The sequence below is a fragment of the Anabas testudineus genome, chromosome 24, assembly GCF_900324465.2.
Source record: "Anabas testudineus chromosome 24, fAnaTes1.2, whole genome shotgun sequence".
Classification (NCBI taxonomy): domain Eukaryota; kingdom Metazoa; phylum Chordata; class Actinopteri; order Anabantiformes; family Anabantidae; genus Anabas; species Anabas testudineus.
The window spans coordinates 2,447,830-2,465,040 of record NC_046632.1 but is presented as its reverse complement, the minus strand read 5'-3'; the positions used below and the strand labels follow the sequence as shown (position 1 = coordinate 2,465,040).

The window sequence follows — 17,211 nt, the reverse complement described above, 5'->3', positions numbered from 1 at the left end:
CCACAGTGGAAAGACATGAGTATATTAACAAATATTCAGTTATAGGGAGGTGTTGAGGAACTCCCTCTACTTCCTCATGATTCACTTCTATTTCCTGACGAGAGCAATCCTAAAGGGCCTAAACATTATGTCTGATTTCTGTGCGTAGAACTGTGAACTATATTTTCTATATTAGAATACTGACTGTCCTTTCTTCTGTCCTGTCCAGCGAGGTCAACACTGTTCAGCAATGGTTGATTTTCCACAATGATGACTATGTTGAAGTGAAGTCCTCAAAAGCACGGACATCAGAGTTGCTGGCGTTTTGACTGAAGCTTTTAATGTTAAGTTCAAGCAGGAAGAAAGTGTCTTCTAAATACAAATAAAATTAGTTTGTGCTTTGCCTGAGTGAAATGATCTCCACAGTGTTTGTGAGCAGATAAGTCATGACTTGGCCACCAGATGGAATCCTTGACTCACTGGAAAACCTGAGTCCTGACAGAACTGCTAGATGCAGTTCGTCTGCTGTCAGTTTGCACGTACTCCATGACACTTACTAATCTAACGGGGGTTATTTGTGTCTTTCAGTTGTGAAAAGTACATTTACTCAATTTAGATAAATGTTAAAGATCTTCATACTTTCCATTTTATGTTTCTTATTCTTTTGCTGCACCACATTTCAGAGGCACGTAGTGTTTAAAAATAATTATATACTATTTAATAACGTAAATAGTGTTTAGTTACTTTGCAAAACTATAGATTTTTAATACAAAATAAAATACACATACAATATGATGTTTTTGAATTAGGCCAATTTTAGACAATTTGTCTAGTTAAACTACTGAAACTACAAACAAACCTTGACTTTATTAAATAAAGTCAAGGGTTCATTTTTTCATTATTAAATAAAGTCAAGGTTTTAGGTTTCACAAAATTAAACTATATCAGTTGGAGGGGAATATTTAGGCTAATTCTTAATTTTTTAATAAAAATGTTTTACTATTGTCATTCATAACGCCTGGTTTCAATGTTTTGGTGGACAGGGGTCAGCATGGGCACTGTGACTCCAATATGCAGCATCTGTGTGCAGCATTTGTGTGCAGTGATGCAGTGGTCCCCATATGGACCCCTGTCCACCACAACATAAAAAACACTAGTTAGTGTACTAAAAACTAGTTCTACTATGTGGCTCGTTGGTCTAGGGGTATGATTCTCGCTTAGGGTGCGAGAGGTTCAAATCCCGGATGAGCCCAATCTCTAGGCGGCCTGGTGGCTCAATGAGTAGATCATTGGCTTGAGATACAGAAGATTCAGGATTCAAACCCCATCCCAGACACCAGGCGTGTCCTTGAGCAAGACACTCCACACTAGCTCCCCGGGCGCTGTATGTAGCTGCCCACTGCTCCCCCCAGGGGGCTGGGTTAAATGCAGAGGACCAATTTCATCTGTAACATGTAAATGTGACATATGAGAAATAAAAGCATTTCTTCTTCAGTGTACTTTGGTAAAAGCTATTCCCATTCTGATCAGGTAGAAATCAGAAAGAGATCAGAAAATAAACTTTAGAAGTTTCTGACTGTTCAGGGATCTGACAGTTAGAAGGATTTCCCGTAAAGAGAACTTTATTAGCTGGGGGGCGAGACACCTGCCCTGAAGGGCCCTCACTAAATGCTTTGCAGAAAAAAACAGAAGCACAGAAAGCCTAATCCAAAACTTAAATAAAGCTTAAACAGACACAGAGGGTAAAACTGGTGTAGTTAGTCAGTCGAGGCAGGGCAGAGTAAATTAGAAACAACCAGTGAGTAGCTGGGACTAACCTTCAAGCTAGTAGCCATCAGCCCTGATTGAGGTTGACAGGTGTTGGGCTAATTGGATTGGAGTGGAATATTACATCAAAAGACGTCACCCACTCCTTTAAAATGGCTGTAATTAGGACATTCTTCAACTCACACACTGGGGAGATTATGGAGAAGCAGAATCACAGCACATTACAACCACCCAGGTGACGCATACAAGGAGGTTTCAGTTCATACTGCACAAGATAAACAGTCCTAATACCGTACAGTGGGAGTTTTACATCATTTCAGACGATATGTGCTCTTTCACAACAAGTCCTTCAAATAATTTCTCACTGACTTTACAAATTACTCACATTATTTGACTGTTTATTATTAAATGAACATAAACAATATTCATATTATTGTCTATAGTCCTGTATGGGTCCACATTTATGAACCCACACCTGTCTCGCATCTGCACTTAATGTGTTGTTCATCTCAAAATGAAATCTGCATAGCAAGACAGCCCATATGGGGGGTTAAATGAATAACTCCCAAGACATTAACACAAATTGCTGAGTTGCAGTAGCTATGGTGTTTATTTACAAGTTGTTAAATAGTACATAAATTAAATTTAGACTTCAGGGTGGGCAAAGGCCAAAATACCAGACGAAACAATTTAATTTAACGATTTAATGACTTTAAATTAAAGTAAATAAACTCTGACTCAACTTATAGAATCTCAGTTTTAATAGATAGCCAACAGGACCGTAAGTGGCCCGTTAGGAGAATGGGTAGGGAGCCAACACCCCAAATTCACAGCCACCAACTTAGATCATGAGTCAGTCACCAGTGACCTCAACCTGCATTAGTCCACTAATCACCTCCTCATCAGTATAACAGCTTCTAATCACGATGAAACATTTCTTACTGATCTGTTTTTATTTTGATTATTTATCTATGTATCTTTAGGTCTGACTGTTACAGAGCAAAAGTAACAATAACAACTGTCAATTACATTTTGTTATACTTAGCTACTTTCATCCCTGCACAGCATGTGCAATATTAGGAGCACTGCACCACGTTGGGACATTAATACTTTTGTGCATATATCTCATATTGTCATGTGAAGTATCCCATTCCTGTACAATACATCTCTCTTTTAAATTCCTAATTGAGCTTTGCCTGCAATGTCTAAATATCAAACCATAGTTTTTAGTCATTTGCTGTACTTAACATTTGTTAGAGACCACCAAAGTATTATCAAATCACTTGTGTGTTGTGCACCATGTTGTACTCATGTTTTGGGTACAGATACCTGTTTACACACTCATATTGTGGGATCTCATCCTCCCCACCATGTTAATCATACAACTTTACAGCAATGACCTGGTTTTAGATTCAAGTATAGTTTTTTTAGGTTAGGGCTGGGGTCAGGATAAGAGTAAGGGTTTGGCAAGTAGTGGTTAGAGTTAATGTTAGGTGTGCAGGAAATAAATGTTAGTCAATGCAAAAGATCCTACAACTAACGAAAACAAATGTGTGTATGTGATAATATTTAAGAGCTGCAGAGTATCAGGTGGTTGGGGCAAAATGAAGTTAGGATTAAGGATTTGGATCAGTTCCAAAATGTCTTTGGTCTGCACTATATGATTGCTTATCCCATAGTCAGCAGGCTTATGCCTGTCTCTTGGCTTAAAGTGCAGGTCACATAAACTGTAGTGGTTCATAGTCCTAATGCTTAAAAGATAAGACTGGGGCTTTTCTCTTTTTGTTATTGTTAACAAATCCCAGACAGTAAGTGAGTAAAACCAGCAATCAAGTGATTCGTCTGTGCCACAGAGCTCCATTGTTGTGTGAAAGACACTTCAGTGATGCATACTGTTACATTAGGTGACATGCTACTTCCTTGTGAAAAACATGAACACTGTTATTTATCTATAAGCCGCTGCACAGACTAATAACAATTTTCATAGTGTCTCAAGTTCAGTACACTGTTCATATTGTAAACTATCATTGTCACTGGACCTTACGTAGTCTGTTAAAGACTAACACTATGTTCAGTATATATGTAAATCTGCTTTTATTACTCTTTATAACAATCTTGGTGCTTGAACGCACTCTAATCTTTGGTGAACACACCAATTTAACATTCTGTGTTATGCTAAATGGAAAAAAAACAAGTGATCCCTTGGATTAAATAACTGCTTGGACATCCTTTGGCAGCAACAGATGTGAATTAGACAGTGTGGATTAGACCAGCACAACACTGAGGAGGAACTGTGGAATGTTCCCCCTCACAGAGCTGTTTCTTACCTAAGCTTCATCGAGCTTATTCCACATCTCTATTGGGTTATCACCTTAACATGGTTTTGGGAATAATAATCATTATTACCTGTTAGATTAGGTTCTTTTTTTTTATTCATTCATTCAGCCGCTCTGGTACTGTAGCAAACATGCACAGTGACATAGAGACACAATCAGCCATTTACTCCCCTTGGCTCTGGCCATCCTGCCAAAACCTCACGCTGCCCCTTTAACAGTCCATGTATATTTTTTTACATCCTCCACTGGCCACTAGAGAGCACTGTCTCTTGAACATAAACATCACTTTGGGGCATTTAATGCAGTTGTTCTTCTTGGGAGCATGGTCTTGTTTAACCCTGCAATAACTGTTGCCCGTACCTCAGTGGTGACAGATTTCTCTAACAAAGTGGCTCAGGATAATGTAATTCATACTGGCAACGTGTATCATTTTAGAAAAGTAGAACTCTGAAGAAGAACAATGTAATCTATTGTTACAATGTCTGTAATTGTGAAGTGAGTTCACGTTGAGAGTCAAAGAGTCAAAGTTCACTCTAGGCTCATGTCGTCAGCAGTGAGCTTGCTCAATCGTCAAGAAAACAACACGGTCATCATGTGATTGAAGTATGTGACCCCATCTGAGGAAGGAAGAAGGAAACAGCCTTGATCAGACCACTGTTAGAGCTGCATGAAGGTAGACAGCAAAACACCCCGAAGGACCCTGGACAAACGTTACAGTACAGACTTTTCTGTCAACACCAGCACAAAACCCCTCACGCCCTCCACTTGAAGAGGTCAAGGTCCCTAAACAAAAGTCAGTAGACGACCAAAGGAAAGATCAGAGAACACGAATGCCTGACACCAGAGACCACCTATCAAAAGAGACAGAGGTCACCATATCCCCCAACATCCTCCCACATGTTCCATGTGACTGAAATTCCACTATTTGGTCATGTGGTGTGTGAACTAAGCCTCCATCCTTCCAATCTGAAGAAGATAGAAGGATGCACACTGTGAACACATCACAGAAAAAGGGCACTAAGTGGAGCTGTGTTGTAAAGTAGCTGTTAAGGGGAGCTCATAATTGACCTTTGACCCCAGTCTCAAAGAACTGAATCAAGCTTTTCTGTTAACTTGATTACATGTAACACAGTTTTACGTTAGGTAGAACCAACGCATTCCTGACTAATACCCTGTGTGTGTGTGTGTGTGTGTGTGTGTGTGTGTGGTTTCCGAGCAGGTAAGAGGCTGCATACTGAACTGTGCTGTGGAGCTGGAACACGGAGTGGTTGGAAAGAACAGACTTTTTCCATTGGATGGAGGAGTTGGACATTGGTTTTATAGTTGTTGTTCTCTCTCATTAACCGATTGAAGTCTAGCAGGACAAAAAAAGCCCCAGAAGAAAAAACAAAAAAAGAGCGCCATTAGTGCTGACCTCAGCAGATTTATATTTTAGCCTAATGAATAAATATGTTTCACAGTCGGCCAAACAGGTATTAGGCGTCCTAGACTGCCAAAGCATGAATTTTACTGCACTTTCAACAACAATTGATTAAGTGTAACTCAATAGGTATGCCTCTTTATACTAACTGGTGCTGTATTTCTATGCCCACTGCCTTCTCCAAACACCAAATTGAAAATACATGATCTCACCAAAAAGTGGTTATTTTAAGACCTTTTGTGTTGTAGTTTCTTTTTCTCTCCCCCCTTCCAGGAAGTTCTTTTTCCAAGACATTATAAACCTCATTTGTCTTGGTCTTTGTTTCTCTCTACTCACAGGAAGTTCTTTTCTTTTCTTTTCTTTTTTTTTTTTAAAGAACATAAAATTAATTTCTTTGGAGATTTGGAAATGATTGGAAACTACCTGAAAACCAGAATAAAGCAACAAACGCAACATGTGTTTCAGTGCTAGGGATTAGAGAGAGTCCTGGCTAGAACTCAACAGGTTGAAACAATAAGTCACCAGGGGCCATAGAGAGCTATGCAAGACTAGCTAGAAGACATTGTTGACCAGATGTCATGTTTGTGTGTGTGTGTGTGTGTGTCTTTGGTTCTCCAGCATTTGTATCTAAGCACATGTAAAACGAAACATATTGTACCTATCACTTAAATTGCCACCACGACTCTAATTCATGCTCCTCCAGCTCTGTGGCCTGAGGAAGCTGGTGCCAGTCTGTCTGCCCTCCAGTGGCCCAGAGCAAGACAGCTCAACAGCTACCAGATTAATCAGCACGAAACTGAGTGTAGGTGTTCGCTGTCAGTGGAGGATGTTGACTTTTATTTTGGTTTGCAATTGACTAGTGACTCACTGCAATTTGTAATTTCCACACTACCACTACAAATGTAAAAATCTAACCAATAGATCACCTTGAAATGTACTGAACACCTATATACATACATGAACATGAAGCCTTCACCAGCACTTGTGTACTTATAGACTTTAGTTCATATGCGTCTAGGATGTCGACAGGGCCGTCTGTGTAGCTGCGACGTCCACCGTACAACACAAATGTGACGACCGCAGTGTTTTGTTGGCAGCTCATTTGCTAACACATCACTGAACGCTCAAGGCAAGCAGTTCATCATGCACTGAACTGACAGTGTGAAGGAATTTTTATGACAGCTTACTTCATGGTTTCTAACAAAACAATTCAGACAACATTGCCAGAAGCAGTTATTGTAGACTGCAGGGAGAACGCATTACATAAACTGAAAAACTTTGATCAGCGACAATCCGTGCAATAACGTGGCCATTAATGCTCACACAGCCCAGTCAAATACCTACAATATGATCCAGTAGGCTTTGAGCATGGGGTCACTGCCAATGTAAATCACTAATATAAAGGTTTTCTAATCCATTTAACCCATTTTAACGCCATTCATCCTGCATCCTCCCTTCTCACTTTGAACTGTATGTCTATGTTGGGCCATGTGAAACTGTGGGACTCCTTACCAGCTCCAGTCATCCTTGTAAACTTGTTATAGTCCCTGCACACAGTACAAAAAGTAATAGCCATAAAATGTTAATGCGATTTCTTTAAAACCTGTGTGCCAGCTGCCTTGCACTGTTTATCGTATACATATTCATTTTGTTTTTACTAATGCTTTCTGTGATACACAATGCCCTGGGAGACAGAGACGCAGTACGCCGTCACATTAATTTAACAACTCCAGGTGGCCAGCCAGAGAAAGGGGTACATTTTTAGACAGGCAGCTCATCCACTGGACAGGATATCAGTCGTATTTGTAGGACACAGAGGTGTGAAAGTTATATAAGGGCTTATAATTTCCTTCATGTCGTAGTGTATGCATGTGTCTTTGATTGTGTACATGTATGTGTGTTGGGATTAGGGGGGGCGTGGGGTTCGTGCGGGGTTGAAAGTAGCAGAGCAAAACCATATGGAAGCACCCAAATGTACCGTTCTCTCATCTGCCAATTGAAAGTAAGCTCGATCAGGTGGGAAACTACAAAGACAGGATATCATTAGCGAGGGCTGAAGTCACAACTATGGTATCAACACTACATGAAATGAGGTCAGTCCTGTAAGCAGATGGTGGGAGAAGAGTTTACAATTAAATACAAATACAAACCAGAAAAAAAAATCTAAAATCATCAAAAAACAGTTCTTGCCACTCGCTAGATGGATACAGGACCATTGTGCAAATCCTGGCGAGAGAGAGACGTTCAAATTTAGAATTTTGCTTCTGCACAGCAGGTCACTGTGTGAAGTGGGTACAAATGTCTGAATGAAACACAAATGGACGTTTTAAGTAAATTACATTAATCAATACTTGAGGCACAATTAAATGTCTTTATTTTTGTTGAGGTCACTCTTGCAGCCACCTGCTTTGCTGGGGGCTCAGTGATTCACATTCTCATGGACACCATCCAATATTATACTAAATAGGCTGTTACTGGGGTGGCTCTAACTGATGAGGTAGACTGGTCTAAGGTTGGGACCACCTGCTAGTTTGTACAATTTGTTGCCCTCTCACAAATTGTATAAATGCAGATCTCAGCAACTGTTCTAGAACGGCGCCTGTTGGGTGGCAGCCAGTTCCAGCAGCTCCTCTCGTGTTGTTCTTGTTAGTTTTGTTGAGCTTTTGTCGTCTTCGTCCAACCCGTGTTGTGAGCTTTTCTTAGGTGATGGGCAGAAGTAAACTTCGTGGGAACTTTCTGATCTCCTGCATTTGTGAGAGGAGTTTTGGTGACCTTGTGTGGAGGCACTCCACATGTTAAACTTAAAAAATATTTGTGCCTAACACTCTAAGCAAATTTCAGCTACTTTTGTATTTAGTGGTTCCATGGTGTAATGGTTAGCACTCTGGACTCTGAATCCAGTGATCCAAGTTTAAATCTTGGTGGGACCTGTGGATCTCTTCTGCAGCAGAACAGTGCTGTGCCCACAACCCAAATGCCCAATAGACTGAAACCATACTAACTTCTTTGGGGAGGCAGTAGCTCAGGTGGTAGAGTAGATGTCTATGAACCCCAGGGGGAGTAGTTCAATTCCCAGTTCTTCCTTCCTACTTGTCCTTGGACAAGACACCAAAACCCCTTAGTAGCACTGACATGTACTGTCTGGCAGCTGTCCAACCACAATTTCCCCAAGGGGGAAATTAGTTATTTGGCAGATGCTTTTATCCAAAGCAACTTACAAGTGAAGTACAAGGCAAGCAAATATCTAAGCTAAGAAGACAAACTAAGTAAAGTGATCTAGAAAGAGCTGTTTCAGTTTTTCACATGAGGTATATTGTCATACACAGAACTACCTATCTGTGTATGACAATATACATCATGTGACTATAGGAAAAGGTCTACAATTTCATGTTATACTCTATCATTTACATTGTTGTGTGACAAAACACACTGTATGGCAATATTTTTCATTATAGATCTCAGAGTGTTTTTTTTTCTGGGCCAACCCAGTCAACACAGTAGCTTCACCCTGGTTCTCTTAACAAAAAGCCAAAGAGATTTGGATTTATAAAAGCTTTAAAAATCCTCATGTCATAGAATAAAATGTATAAATCTGTGAGCTGTTCTCATGACATCAAATGATATTATTCATTAGGATATTATTTGTTAGTTAGTACTTCTAAGAGGAGTTCACATTCACTTAGTAGTGCCATCAAACTGTGATGTCAGCAGGTTCACCAAAGTTTAGGTAGCCAAGTTCCCTCTTTGTTTTGGTTCTGGCCTTTTCACAGGGGAATCCTCTATTGTGAAGTAACTTACACATTCTGGATACATCCTACAACCCTCTCTCTGTCTCTCTCACACACACTAACCCCAGGAGACAATAACCTTTGTGAGTTAATTACTGTATCTCTCTGCGATGGACTTTTACAGCCAGATGAACGTGGTTGAAGCACGGTGGAATCTGCGGGGCCTCAGATAAAATAGAAATTCAACAATGGACTCTGCCTCTGTGCCTCTCCACCAGAGAAGTAACTTCTAATGAATAGGTTAGAGTTATTCAGGCTATAAATACTAAGATTGTCTCTGGACAAACATTTATCAAGTGGATAAGGACAGGTCTGTTCACTGTTGAGTGCGCAGGAGGGAGGGAGCAGGTTGTGGTGTGCCACATTTGGTACTTTGTTACCATGTATGGAGAACTACAGTGGGTATTTGTAGACTTCTGAAGTGGTAATCTGGAAAGTGGGTAGCACACTAAACGAGGTACACAAAAATGTGAGTAGTTACTGAGGAACAAATCAGGAATCAACTGATAATGAATTTATTGGTAATGACTGGTTCTTGAAGAGTTGAAGAGTTGAAGGACTAGACAATGTGAAAGTTCCTCATCTGCTACTACTATTATAATATACATATATATATATATATATATATATATATATATATATATATATATATATATATATATATATATATATTTATGTGTTCCAAAATATTACCTCAGACTTTACATAAAAATAACTGCATTAAGTTTCAGTGCACTTTCTGAGTACATCAGATTTTCTAAGAAAATAGCTTTCTGTCACCAGCTTCAGCTTCCACGTACTGGAGTGACTCACCCCAAATTCTAACAATTAGTGATAAAGTGAAATGAACATTTATTTCTGTGAAAACTGTGAGGTAACACTTAAACATCCCGGTACAGCATTCCGTTTATTTTAGTTGCACAAATGTTCCATTCTCTGCAGCAGTGATTAGGAGACTGAGGCAAATAAATTGGGATTTACAGGTTTGGCAGTCACATCCCAAACCCACAATACACATGTAATGTGGCTAAACCTGCATCAATAAATGGAGCAAGAACTTCATGGGGACTAGTTAAAGGAATCACAGTTTTGTTTCACACCATTAATGTTTCTATTTTTAAGTGAATGTAATTGCCCCCAATTTTGCTGCTTGTTAATTGGCAGCATATGTGTTGAGATGTTAATCCAATTAAAGCAGCAAATACCACTGAGAATGTCACATTGGGATCTAGTTTGGGGCTAAGCACTAATAGTATAACGTGATTGCATTTTGTTGCTGATCTGGTTTGGCAAGTAACTGGCTTTAGCTGTGTGTCAGTAATCTGATGTTATCCCCTCTGATTCCTCCCTCCTTGTTAGTACTAATGTAAAAGGACTGTTAAAACTCAAGTAAGGACCTCGACCTCGTAAAGCGTACAGTACAATTGCTCAGTCGCCTCTTTCTCATCAGTGTAAACTGTGTCACAAATTCTAAATATAGGTAGCCACATAGACCTGTCAGAGTTTCTCTCTTATTTTTATCTAAATAGTTTTTGGAGTGTTTAACTTGTTTGTGATATACCATATCTGAGATCTCTTTATGCAAGTTAAACAAGAGACAAAAAAGTTGAGCCATGAGAAACATTTGTCTACATCAGAATGTGTACAGAGGAGCATTGATTACTGTTGTCATTTTTATCATCTTAAAAAATAAGAATCACAACCCAGCATGTGTTATCCACCACATGGTACTGGCTCAAAATGACTTGACTCTTCTCCACTGGCCTTTTTTGGTTTTCCATCAAGCAGGTTGTGTCCAGCACCTGGTACCTGTTACTGTTTGTTAGGATGGCTGTTCGTGTCTGGAATGAACAGGGGGCTTGAGGCAGAGATGAGGTGCAGACCAACCAGGTGTTTTATTCTCACCCAACATATAACACGGAACATAACAAACAAAAAACTACAAGTGGCAGCAGGTCTGGGCAGCAATCTTCTGCAGCATCTCCCCCTTAAAATAAGCTGGCAGCCTTTAATACAGAGGGCTGCCCCACCCCAGATCTTCAAAAGGGAGATCTAAATTTAGACCTATTAAAACATAATCAAAAAGAAACAGAAAAAAAAAATCACAAACATAATATAACCACCTAATCATAGCATAATTCAGAATCCTCACATATTACTATTTACTATAGTTGGACTTAATTTAATGAAACTACAACAGAAAAGAAATGCAAGCTCCCCCACACTAATCAGCAGATGGTTAATGCTGGAACTTTACATAGTAAAGTTCATAGCTAATGAAGAGGACCTGCATTGCACTGTTGTTTTCTGGACTTTGAAGTATCTGCCAAACTCTTCTGATTTTATCAGCAGTCTTTTGTCTTGTTGCCTTCAGTCTCTTCTGAAATGAAATGTCCATCCTTTCTGTAACAATCAGTGACATACTGAGAAACAAGAGCAGCATTACTTCTAAATCATCCATTGTTCCTTCGTGTGTGTCAGCAGCTTCACTGCAGTTCACTGGAGTTTGATGTGGCGTCAACCAGCTACACTAATAGGGTGGTATTTGAAGTGGAAAGGAAACGTAAGCAAATAAGAACTGAGTCATGTTGAGGTGGTACCATGCCATGAAAAAATGCTCATACAGTAGTAGACCCAGTACATTTACATCAACATAATTAAGAAAGAATTTATGCAAGTGGAAGAAATGGCATGGACAGACGTAGGAAGGCAAAGCTTACCTGTTGACCTACAACTCAATCAGTTCCTTTTGTAGTTTGGTTGGGCCCTGTCTTACAGATAAAGCGATGAGACATCCAGAGAAACTCGGATTAGAGCTGCCGCTCATTCAAAGTGAGGTTGAAGTTGAAGTATCTGATCAAGATCCTTGTGAACGCCTTCCATTGGATGTTATCCAGACATGTCCAACTGGTTGAAGACCCTGGGGTAGACATAGTAAACACTGGAGAGATTATACTGTATATCTCATCTGGCTTGGCGAGGAGGAGCTGGAAAACGCTGCTGGGGAAAGGATGTCTGGACTACCCTGATTAGCCTGGTGCAATCGTGACCCAACTCCGGATATGCGTCAGAAAATAGGTGGATTGATGGTTTCTACATTTTGGTAAAAGCAGTTGTTATGGAAAGTATCAGATAACTCTGAAAGTGTTTTGAATTATGTTCTGTTAGTATCTAATATCATCCAGTGCCCATGGCAGCCTCTCAGGAGATCCTCTGATGTAACTGAAGTAGTAGTTTTCCACCTCAGACAAGACAAACATATTGTGCATGATGAGACTATTCATCAAGTTTAGGCTCACATGTTTAGAATCTGATATAGGAAACGTTTTGTTTTTTGTGTTTTGTGTTTTGAGGACAGGGCAACAGTCAGTGAGAAAGGTCAACAATGTTTCTTCAGGAGCTGAAGGTGATGCACTTTGTGTGTAGAAAGTTGCAATGACTTGTTCACTATCAGTATTTTTGAGTCCATATACTTGTATCTTTCCACACATACCTTCAATCAGCCCTTATAAAAGTCTGCTGGTGGCTGATTGATTTGTTTTCTTCTCTACTGATCTCACCTTCCTGTGCCATCTGCCTAAAGACCATCAGAATCCCAATCTGTAAAAAGTCACATAAGAAAGAAATATTAGGCTCAGGCTCAGTGTTTGAAGACTCTGTGTAATGGATGGAATCCTGTCTTGTTCCTGTCTAACCCCGCTTGCCTCTTCACCCTAGACATTAAGTTGTAACCAGCTGCTTCGCAGTAACCAGAGCAACCCACCAGGAATTTTAATGTCCTGATGTATATCCTCCCTCATGGCGTCTCCTCAGCCACATGTGACACATCTTGTGGTCATACAGAAGAACGGAGAGGAAGAAAAAAAAAAGAGAACTTGTAAAAAAGGAAGTAGGAGCATCTGAGAACGAGGTGTAATTGTACGTTGGCTTGGCGGTTGCAGAGCTACATGCTTGTTTAGTGGTGGGAGGGTTTGAGAGTGTGTCTGTACTGTATATGCCCTGTGAGTCTGTCTGTATAGCGTATGCATGTGTGTGGTTCGTTTTATATCAAACCAGCGGATATGCACAATGACCTTGTAACATGCATGCTCCTGTCAAACTGTAAACATGGGAGAGGGAAGGTTGTATACCCTCAGCACTGTGGGAAACAGTGCAGTGGAGGGTGCTTGAATGGTTCCTGTATATTTACATGGGCTTTAAATCCTACACAGCTCAACACTTGATGCCACACATTCTCACAAACTGCAATGCACTGCACCACAAACACTCAACGGGTGCTCTCTCTGCTTTAGCACAGATTATTTTTCCGGGATAGAGGACATCAAATAAGTCACTGAAGAGTATGTAACTTAAAGGCTTTGAGAATAACTTTCTCTTTTGAGCAAAGATCCTTTCCCTGGGGATTCCTTTCCCTGAAAGAGTGGATTTGTTCTCTCTGTGACAGCGTTAGAGTAATGTGTAGCTCTCACAAAAAGCTACTGTGTTGAATAATTGACTGTAAACACTTGGGGAATGTTAATTAAGCTCGTCACACAACCAAACAGATTAAGTGGGTAAAAGTGTGCTCAGAGGACAGAGACTTGCATAGTATGATAATAAGTTTTCTTTCTAGAGTCAAAAATGCATTTCACAACAGGTTTTAAGAACTCCAGTAAACTCAAAGGAGGAGAATAATGCCACATTAAAACTAAGGTGTGTTTTGATACATTTATTGAGCACATGCAGAATAGTCGGGTCTCTAATGAGGGAGTTGGCGGTTAAAAGCCTGATGCGTCGTCATGGATAGTGGACAGGAAGATGGCATCAGAGTCTGTTGTGGACAGGGAGCCAGTGGAGGTTCTTTACCATAGATATGATGTGGTCACAGTAACAGAGTTCTGGATGTAGCATCCTGAAGTTTATTAAGTATTCGAATATTGTGTCACAGATAAAACTATTGCAGTGGTTAAATCTGGATGTGACAGAAGCAGAAATTCATCTCTGAACAGCAGAGGAGGAGAGTGATGATAGCAAATGACCAAGAGGAGGCAAGTAAAGGATGAACAGGAGAGTATATAAAAGTGAACTTAGCAAGGCTTGAGGTCACTTCCAACAAAGGAGTCTGGGATTTTGCTTTTCGTTGCTCAGCTCAAATGCTAGCCTGAAAACACACTTCCCTCCTGCTATCTGCATACAAAATGTAACAACCAAATCTGTGTTACAAAACAGTAATGTCAAAATAATACTCCTGCAAGATATAGATAAGATACAGAATCAGCTTCAGGTAAAACATAATGAAACATTGAAACATTCAAATTTGTTTACAAAACTTTGTAGAGGGATATTCTAAATGGTGCCACATTAGCAGTAGAGTAGGTTGAAACTGTAGGTTTCAGAGTCTAAAACACTGTGTTTGTAACATTGTTGGTTGCTGCATCAGCACTATATGTTTTACCAGTTTGTCTGGTATTAACATAAATATATGATTTTAATTATACAGTTTGGTAAAAGTTAGAGACATAAATTATCTGTTCATGTAATGATCAACAGTGATCTCTGCTGTGCCATGTCATGCCCCCACATCATCTACTCCTTGCTCCTCACACACCTACTCCTTGCTGAAATCAAGTGGAGTTTCTTCCCAAGTGAGAACATGTCTGACTCAGACAATCTCCCACTGTGGGATATGTGTTGAAAGCATGACCCCCCTCACATTTTCCAAACCTGATTCTCCCAACTGTTTAGAGGTTATATGTGAAAATGACTATTGTGAGTCCAGGAACTGTAGAGCAGCAGGGTAGCCATATGAATATCTGTAGCCATACAATTGTGTCTATTCCATGTTCAGGAGAAGTGCATTTTGAGGGAAAATAAGATTTTGTCAACTAAATTAAGGATTCTCTTTCATGTTCTATTTGTGTTCTAAGTTGGTCTTGGGTTGTGTTCAACCAAGAAAAAATGCCCGGCTCGGATAGGAAGAGCTAGGATATAAAGAAGACACCCTTTATACTTTTTTTAGGGAATATAATTCACGTTTGAGCATGAATCAGTTTACATAGTATACAATAAGAAGTGAATATCTGAAACATAAACAAATTATAGTTACCATACTGTGGCATTGTCTGAACACCTGACTCTAAAAAAACATATAAAAACCAATGAATATAATACTGATAATTATTAATCACATAAAGTGTGCCCAGAGTTTTTGTAAAATGAAGCTGGGATCACAAGACGGAAATGTTTCAAGTGTTTTAAGTTTGTTCGCTCTTAATCCATTCCATAAATGGTCATAAACTCTATAAAATGAAAACTGTCACATGAGCATATAAGTTGCAGGTAGACGCTGTGGATCACCTGAGCACAACTTCAGGTCATCTGACCACACTAGTAACTGGGTCTTGTCTTATTTTCACTGTCATTATCAATTATCTGTACTTTTGTTCATTTTTTCTTCAGACAATGTGCTACAGTTCAAACAATCTATATGTCTGAGACATCCCTCCCTCATTCTTTTGTGGTATGTGTGTCTCTCCCTCTTTAATTACACACACATTTTAAGTAACCTAATAAAAGCATTTAATATATATACATTGGGAAGGAAAAGTATTTGAACCTTTTGGAATTTCATGGTTTTCTGCATTAATTTGTCATAAGATGTGATCTTCATCTTCGCTATCTATTAGCGAATACAGTGTTCCTAAAGTAATTACACAAATGTCGTGTTTATTTAGAACAACTATAAAAACCTCACGGTGCGAGTGGAAAAAGTATGTAAACCCTTTGAATAATGAACTCAAAAAATATATAATAATAACATAAGTTAAGAAAATTAGTTTGGAGATGTGGACTAGAGCTCTTTTGCTCTGCACAAGAAGAATATACTTATGTGAGCCATGCCTCGCAAAAATAAGCTTTCAGAGGATCCACAATCAAGAATTGTTCATTTACATAAAGCTGGAAAGGGTTAGAAAGACATTTCAAAGACTTTAGAAATTCACCAGTCGAAAGTTAGGCAAAAATCTACAAATGGAATAGCTGTAAGATGGCAGGACACCACAAAGGAAGCCGCTGCTTATTAAAAAGAACATTGTTGCAAGCCTGTTTGCCAAAAAGCACATTGACACTCCACAGTAGTATTGGCAAAATGTTTTGTGGACTGATAAAACTATATTAAACTATTTGGAAAGAACAAACAGCACTACATATGGCATAAAATGGTACAGCATATCATCATTTCACCACCCCAATTATAAAGTATGTTGGAGAAAACATCATGATTTCGGCCTGCTTTGCTGCATGAGGGCCTGACCAGCTTACACTCATTAGGGGGAAGATGTATTCCCAAGTGTATTAAAAAATTCTTCAGAATAATGTGAGAATGTCTGTATGTCAGCTGAAACTCTGTGGAAGTTGGGTGATGCAACAGGACATGAATATGACATAGTTAAAGCAGTTCTGCAGGACGAATGGGATAATATTCCTGCTGAACAATGTGCAGGTCTGATCCACAGCTAAAGGAAGAGCCTGGTTGAGGTTTTTGCTGGCACACTCGCACACAAGGCTAAAACGCACCATGAAGCCTGGTGACAATTTGTATTGAGAGTGGTGCTAAAGGAAAGTTGAAGAGACATTTCTTGTAAAATCACAGTGAATTAACCCCTGTTCAATTAATTCTCAGCTAAATCAGGAGTTATATCCCACTTGCCTTAGACTTATACTTAGTTTATATTTCAATTTATTCAGATTATCTTTGAAGTGAGTTCATCTTATATAATTTTAAAGTTACCTCTCTGATGTCCTGTGAAATTAGTAGCAGCTTTGCCACGCCCACAAGTCCCATACAATATCTAAAATATCAGAAATGTCCTTTCTTGTTGAGGTAAGTGTATCTATCACTTTCCTCAGTGTGCAGAGTTTACATTACGGAAATAACAGAAGG

General features: G+C 39.4%; 1 long non-coding RNA gene and 1 other non-coding gene across 2 annotated transcripts in view; one reads left to right on the top strand and one right to left on the bottom strand.

Annotated features, from left to right (window-relative positions):
- Window positions 1-8,360: 8,360 nt before the first annotated feature.
- On the top strand, window positions 8,361-8,432 carry trnaq-cug. Its single transcript has one exon. It is a non-coding gene; the product is annotated as a tRNA-Gln (tRNA).
- Window positions 8,433-12,442: 4,010 nt separating this feature from the next.
- LOC113149438 overlaps window positions 12,443-17,211 on the bottom strand; it is a 76,222-nt gene continuing 71,453 nt past the window's right edge. Inside the window, exon 4 of the long non-coding RNA XR_003297579.1 lies at window positions 12,443-12,890. This is a non-coding gene — a long non-coding RNA (uncharacterized LOC113149438). The remainder of the gene's footprint in view (window positions 12,891-17,211) is intronic.